This window comes from Dama dama, chromosome 27, assembly GCF_033118175.1.
Source record: "Dama dama isolate Ldn47 chromosome 27, ASM3311817v1, whole genome shotgun sequence".
Taxonomy (NCBI): Eukaryota; Metazoa; Chordata; class Mammalia; order Artiodactyla; family Cervidae; genus Dama; species Dama dama.
Genome location: NC_083707.1, coordinates 6441040 through 6448875, shown reverse-complemented (window position 1 = coordinate 6448875; position 7836 = coordinate 6441040).

Below are 7836 nucleotides of genomic sequence, written 5' to 3'. Positions count from 1 at the left end.
CGTCTCATTCTCTCACGTCATTTTCTTCCCTTGATTCACGTGCTCCTTCTGCCAAGTGCACTTACCCTTTTGCTTCTACAGGTTTCGGTTTTAATGCAGAAGATCTAGGCTCTGAGACTCGCCCACCACTCATATCACAGTGGTCTTAGGTTGTAAATTCCAAGAAGGAAGGGAAGGCACTGGTCTTGTTTACTGTGAGCTGGGACGTTGCGGTGTCTCCTGTCTCTCTCGGCGGTGGACGGTGGATGTAGTGAAGGCATCCAGGGTGGGGCGGTCTCAAGTCTTGGCCCCAAGCTTTTTTGTTGCTTCCACATCTCCTCACCGTCTCCTCACCGTAATGAATGGGCTTGTCCCGTTCAGAGCAATCAGCAAGCTGATTTCCTGGTCTTTTTTTCTCCCCATAACATGTGGTGTTTTCAAAGCTTCTGGCTCCTGAAGATGGTCTGGCGGTTCTCACAGCTTAGTCAGTTTCAGTGCTAAAACAATAAACTGTTTTCTAAGTAGTAAAGTCTTTCATCCTGTTCAACACAAGGGTCCAGAGATCATCCACAGATGCCCTCTTTCTTGGCTCAGGTCAGCCTCGGTCCAGAACATCTGCGTCGAGGAGGGGGTACACCCCCTTTACTGTGTGTTTCTTAGCCTCCCTCCCCCCGACTTGCAAATGATGATAATTTGCTTTCTTCCCTTCCAATCCTTCTGTCTTCTGTTTTTTTATCTTCCCATCAGTGTTGTTTAGAAGCAGTAGTAATAAGCATCCATGTCTTGGGTTCACTCAGTTGTGTCTGATTCTTTGTGACCCACAAACTGTAGCCTGCCAGGCTCCTCTGTCCATGGGATTCTCCAGGCAGCAATTCTGGAGTGTGTTGCCATTTCCTATTCCAATCCATGTCTGACTCCTACATTATTTTTTTCCCTGTGAATAAATCAAATTTGTATAACTGAAGAAAATAGATAACTGGTATTGGGCACTTTAAGGAATTCTGCTATAATGAGGACTTTGAAAATACTTATATCATTGAAAGTACATGGGAATAATCATCGGTGCAAGTTCTAACTTGCACTCTTAGCTTCTTCTGTTTGATTTTTAAACCAACTTACAGTGGAACTGACTTTTGTGTGGGCATGTGTACCAGTCTGAGAATTTTCACAAGTGTGTGGAGTCATATAACTGTGTATGTGGAATAGTTCCACCATGCAAAAACCCCTCATGCTGCGCTTCCCCTCCCACCTCCCCTGGGAATTGTTGGACTTTATCCTTTTACTCCAAAATCACTGCAGATGGTGATTGCAGCCATGAAATTAAAAGACACTTGCTCCTTGGAAGGAAAGTTATGACCAACCTAGACAGCATATTAAAGAGCAGAGACATTACGTTGCCAACAAAGGTCGGTCTAGTCAAGGCTATGGTTTTTCCAGTGGTCATGTATGGATGTGAAAGTTGGACTATAAAGAAAGCTGAGCACTGAAGAATTGATGCTTTTGAACTGTGGTGTTAGAGAAGACTCTTGAGAGTCCCTTGGACTGCAAGGAGATCCAACCAGTCCATCCTAAAGGAGATCAGTCCTGAGTGTTCATTGGAAGGACTGATGTTGAAGCTGAAACGCCAATACTTTGGCCACCTATTGAGAAGAGCTGACTCATTTGAAAAGACCCTGATGCTGGGAAAGATTGAGGGCAGTAGGAGAAGGGGACGACAGAGGATGAGATGGTTGGATGGCATCACCGACTCGATGGACATGGGTTTGGGTGGACTTTGGGAGTTGGTAATGGACAGGGAGTCCTGGTGTGCTGCGGTTCATGGGGTCGCAAAGAGTTGGACACAACTGAGAGGCTGAACTGAACTGAACTGATCCTTTTGAGACGGTCATAGGAGTGGAACCGTGGATTTTTGAGACTAGCTTCTCCCATGCAACATAATGCTTTTGAGGTTCATACAAGTAGTTGCTTGTATCAGTAAGTTATTCTTTTTGTTGTTGGTGTTCAACCTCATGGGGACTGAATGGATGAGCCATGTTGGCTCATATTTCAGGCTGGCGTTTATTTTATTTACATTTTTTATCATTTATTTATTTATTTTTGGCTGTGCTGGGTCTTCACTGCTGCGTGGGCTCCTCTAGTTTCGGGGATCGGGGGCTATGTCTAGCGGTGTCACGAACTTCTCGGTGGCTGTGAGATGTAATGGCTGGTCTTGCTGTGGAGCACGGGCTCCAGGGCGCTCAGACTTGGGCTCAGCAGTTGCAGTTCCTGGGAATCCCAGGCGGATTCCTCACCACTGAGTCACCAGGAAGCCTAGTAACTTATTCCTGTATATTACTGAGTCACATTCCACCGTGTGGATATATCGCTGCTTATCTGTCCACCTGTGGAAGAAGATCTGAGTTGTTTTCCAGTTTGGGGGGAATATGAATAGACCTGCTGTGAATAGTCATGTCCAGGATTTTGTGTGAATGTGCATTTTTATTTCTCTAGGAAAGTCATACCTAGGATTGGGATTGCTTAACTTTATAAAGTGGAGTGAAAGTCATTCAGTTGTGTCCAACTCTTTGCGACTCCATGACTATACGGTCCATGGAATTCTCCAGGCCAGAGTACTGGAGTGGGTAGCCTTTTCCTTCTCCAGTAACTTTATAAGAAACTGCCCAAATTGTCTCCCGAGGTGGCTGCACCATTTCCTATCTCTGCCAGCAGTGCAGAGATGCTCAGTGCATCTCTGCTCAGACCTGCTGTGGTAAGGATTCCTGTATTTCAACCATTGTAGAAGGAACAAGTCCCCTGCCCTCCTGGAGTTTACAGTCTGAGATGACCTTACTGGGAAGAGGCCTGCAAGGCTTGTAGACCACGCACAAGGCCTTAGTTTGCATGTCCCTAATATCTCGTGACATCAAGCATGTTTATATGTGCTTATTTGCTGTCTGTAGATCCTTTTTAGGGAAGTGTCTGCTCAGAGTCTTTTCCTAATTTTTAGAGTTTTCTGACTATTGAAGTTGAGGCTTCTTTATGTATACTGGATAAAGTTCTTTAACGGATATGTGGCAGGTATTTTCCCACTAGTTTCTCATTCTCCTAACCACAGATTTCAGTCTTGCAGTTAATTTTTTAATAAAGCCTCACGATAAGGTCCCTTTTCTGCATATGGACGTCCGACTGTTCTAACACTGGTTTCTGGAAAAGACAGTCTTTGTTCCATTGAACTGCAGTTTTGCCATTGTCAGAAATTAACGTGGCTGTATTTATGTGGGTCTAATTCTAGACTCTGTTCTCTTCCACTGATTTATGTGCTTATCCCTTTGCTAATATACACTGATGTGATTTATTACTGTTGTCTTTACATTAAGTCATAGAGTTGAGAAATGTGATTCCTCCAATTTTCTTCTTTTTCAAAACTGACTTTTCTAATTCTTTTGCCTGTCTATATAAATTTTAAAATTAGATTGTCTATATCTGCAAAATAATTCTTCTGGGGTCTTGCTTGGAATTGCATTAAATCTGAAGACTGTTTTGGGAAGATTTGACACCTTTACTATTTTCAGTCTTCCAATCCATGTACATAATACATTTCCTCGTTTATTTGGTATTCTATGATTTCTTTCATCACATTTTCAGTTTGCAGCCTACAGAGTCTGTATTTTCAGCACATACATCCTGCTGTTTCTGACTTTGTTGTTTCTGCCTTTAAAGGGAATACTTCTATTAGTTTCCCATTTATAATGACTTATGTTGTACGAGTTTTTTTTAAGATTGTTTTTCGTCTGTGGTGGGTGTTGGTTGCTGCACGGAGCGGCATTCTCCAGTTATGGCAAGCACGGGCTTCTCCCTGCAGCGGCTCCTCTTGTGGCGGAGCACAGGCTCTAGGCTCATGGGCTCAGTCGCTGTGAGGCGCCGGTTTAGTTGCTTCCCAGCACGTGGGGTCTTCCTGGACCACGGGTCGAACCGGTGTCCCTCGCATTGCAAGACAGATTCTTAACCACTGGACAAACAGGGAGGCCCCTGTTGTAAGTTTTTATACATATTCTTTATCAAGTCAAGGTGCCTTTTTATCATGAATGGATGTTGAATTTTATCATGCTTTTTTTTCTGCATCTGTTGATATGATCATATATGGTTTTACATATATGTATGTATAGCTATATATATATATATAACCACTTAGGATCATTTGATCTCTTAATGTAATAAATCAAATGTATAGATATGAAAATATTAAAGAGCCTTTGAATTCCTATGACTCCAACTTAAGCATAGCATGTTATTTTTTTTCATGTGCAGTTAGATTCAGTTAATATTTTATTAGAACTCATCCATATTAATGAGTAAAATAAGGCTCTAATTTCTTTTTTGCATGCTGTTTTTATCTGGTGTTGGTATCAAAATTATACTGGCTTCCTAGAATGATTTGGAGAGCATTTCTTCTGCGAGAGCTTCTATGAGATTGGAATGATCTGTTTCTTGAAAATTTGGCAAAATTTTTTGGATCTGCCAAAAAATTTTTGTATTCTCTTGGGGAAAATTTTTAATTACTCCTACTTTTCTATAATGGCTTTAGGATTATTTGAGCTTTCTATTTTTCTTGCCACATGTAGTAAATTTTTGTAGTTTCTAATAGCTCTTCTGTTCAGTCTTGTCCTCTTCTTCATTTATTTATTTACTGTTATTATTATTACTATTTATTTAGTATTATTATTACTTCATATATTTTTTCACTATTACTCTTTTTTTTTAAGGAATCTACCAGAAGTTTTAAATGACCAATGTTTGGCTTGATCAGCCTTCTTATAGCTTATGGTGATATATGGTTTTTCTTTTTTTCTCTTCCTTTTTACATTTTTTTGAGTTCTCATGTTCTTTTCCTGACATCTATTTTATTTTCAATTGATCTATAGATAATGTTTCCTAATGTCTTAAGTCTGAAACTTAGTTCACTGGTTTTCTACTTTCTTCTTTTTAAAAGATGCAAGTAGTTCAGGCAATAAATATTTGTATAAATGCATATTATAGTATACACATAAAGGCGCTGAAGCATCTTGTTCATTCTACCCACAACCTTGCTTGGATAAGTCCCACTCAGTCATGTGATGTAATTCTTTTCACATATTGCTAAGTTTAGCTGGCTAGCATTTTGAGGGTTCTTGTGTTAATATGCCTTATGGTATCACAAGGTATATTGGTCTGTAGTTTCTTTTCTTGTGATCTTTGGTTTTGGTGTCAAGGTAATACTGGCTTATGATACTGGAAGTGCTTCCTCCTCTTCTGTTTTTTGGGAAGAGCTATGAAGTGTTGGTATTCATTTGTCTTTTAACACATGGTTGAAATCACCAGTGAAACCAACTTGGGCTTGTCTTTGTGGGAAGTTTTAAAATCACTAATTCAATCTCTTTACTTTTTATCAGCATATTCAGATCTTCTGTTTTGTCTAGGCTCATTTTCAGCAGCTTCTGCCTACCTAGGAGTTTATCCATTTAATTTAGGTTGTCTGATCTGTTTGCATATGGTTGTTCATAGTATCCCCTATGGTCCTTTTTATTTCTGTAGAGTTGGCAATGGTGTCCCCTCTTTTATTCCCAACGTTAATAGTTTACATCATCTCTTTTTATCTTGGTCAGTCTAACTAAAGGTTGTTGATTATACTGGTCTTTCCAAAGAACCAGCTTTTGGTTTTGTTGATTGTCTCTGTTGTTATTCTAGTCTTTATTTGATTTATTACACTCTAACCTCTAATTGCTTCCTTTCTTGATTTAGATTTTGGATTTGCTTTTCTTATTCTTATTTCTTAACGTAGAAGATTAAGTTATTCATTAGAGATCTTTTTTCTTTTTTAATATAGACATTTGCACCTATACATTTCACTCCTTCCGTTGCTTTATTTCAGTGCTGAAGTTGCAGCCTGTAAGTTTTGGCATGTTGTGGTTTTGTTCTAATTCATCTCAGAGAGCTTTATAACTCTCTTATGACTCCTTCTTTGATTAATAAGAAGTATGGTGTTTAATTTCCACATATTTGTGACTTCCCCAAATTATCTTCTCTTATTGATTTCTCATTTCACCCCATTGTGGAAGAAAGGTGAGAACTGTGGCTCAGGTTGTGCACTGCACAACTCCTTGGGGTGGCTTTCACACATATATGGCGGCCACGGGAGGAAGAGGGCTCCCTGGATGAGGACGGTTGTCGTCTGACACTGGGGCCCTTGGGATGTGGTGAATTTCAATGCTGATTTCTTTCCTCAAAAGATGCTTTATATTCAGAGATAACTCTCCCGGGGCTGTGGCGATGGGGCTGGTCTCTGACCCATGATTCCCTCCGCTGTCTGAGACTCCGTCTGGCACTCACACTCCATCCTCTGCCCTCATCTGGAAGCTCTTCCTTCTTTCCTGCCCGTGGAGAAGCAAGTCCACCTGGCCTGGTCCTTGGCCTGCTCCCCACCAGTGCTCAGAACACATCTACATTCAGCACCCTCTGTCTCCTGCCCCGTGCCCCCACCTGCTCCAAATCCTTGCTGGATCCACAACTCCTGAGGAAGAAGAGCCTTCCCTAGGGATCTTAGCAAGGAGGAGGAGGATTAGACCATCCCCACTACCTCCCCTCCATCACCCTCCCCAAGCGGACCACTCCCCCAGAAACCCCCCACTGCCTCCCACTGGCCTCTCCTGATGACACCGCCACAGCAGGTAAACTAGCTTGGATCCTATCCATGCCCTCAACCTAGGAGCCTGGGGGCTTTGGGGGTCCTGGGGCTCCCATCCCAGCCCCCACCCGCTGCGTGAGGACCCCCCCAGGAGACAGCTGTGTTTCCTAAGGTTTCCCAGGGGATGTTCCATAGGCTGAGGTCGTTCTCGAGGATCATCAAGAGGCCAGGCGAAATGCAATAGCGGAACTGCGGGCACCTGTAGTTTCTCCCTTTTTATTTTCTGTAAAATTAAGTAGAGTGAGAAGATAAATGAGTTTTTTTAAAAAAACAGACAGGACAGCTTGAGTCAGGAGGAGCAGGCAGATGCCTCCGGAATGAAGCCCCCGTGGTGTCCGAGTGGGGATCCGAGGCAGCAGCTGGGATCCAGGCTGGGCGCCCAAACGCTTCACCTGCTGGGTCTGGGCGGCTCTGCCGTCGCTCCTTCGCCCAGCCTGGACCCAGGTTTGAATTTAGGTCTTAGAATTTAGGGGATCTCTTTAGGAAAAGGAACAGAGAACTGGGAATAAAAACTCAGCACACAAGTGGATACTTATTTATTTAGCAGGCGCCTGTGGGAGAGGAGCCCTGGGCTTTGCATGTCATTAACTCCAAGGTGATCTTCTCCAGTTTGGCCCGGACACCCATCACGGCTCTGCTGGTGGCAGCCAGCCAGGCGCGGGCACAGGGTCCAGGCCTGGCTGCCTCCTCACTGTGATGCCCTGCAGGGTGGCCTTAACCCTCTGGGGAAGGACTGACATGTTCCGTGTTTACTGCGTTCTAGAAAGTGGGCGGTGAGAGGCTTATCTCCCAGGAGCTCCTGGGGCTGCTCCCAGTACACATGGTGGGATGTGAGGAGGAGCAGAGGGCCCTGCTGGACAGATGCCCCGTCTGAGTAGAAGCTCCACCCTGGGCATCATTCATCCTGCACGTCCGGGCTCCAGAGGCTCGCCCATCCCCTGGGCCTCCCGCCCAGACACCGCGGCCACTGCAAGCCCTGCTCTGCGCTTTCCTGCCTCCATGCCTCCTCTCCACTAGACAGTCCCTTTCCCCATTTCTCTTCCTCTTTCTATTTCTCTTCTTCCTTCTGGAGGTGCCAGCGGGGGTCAGAGATTGCTTGAGACCTGGATTGTCGGGGTGTCTGTGGGATGACTCAGTGGACGGAGGCCTGGCAGGGT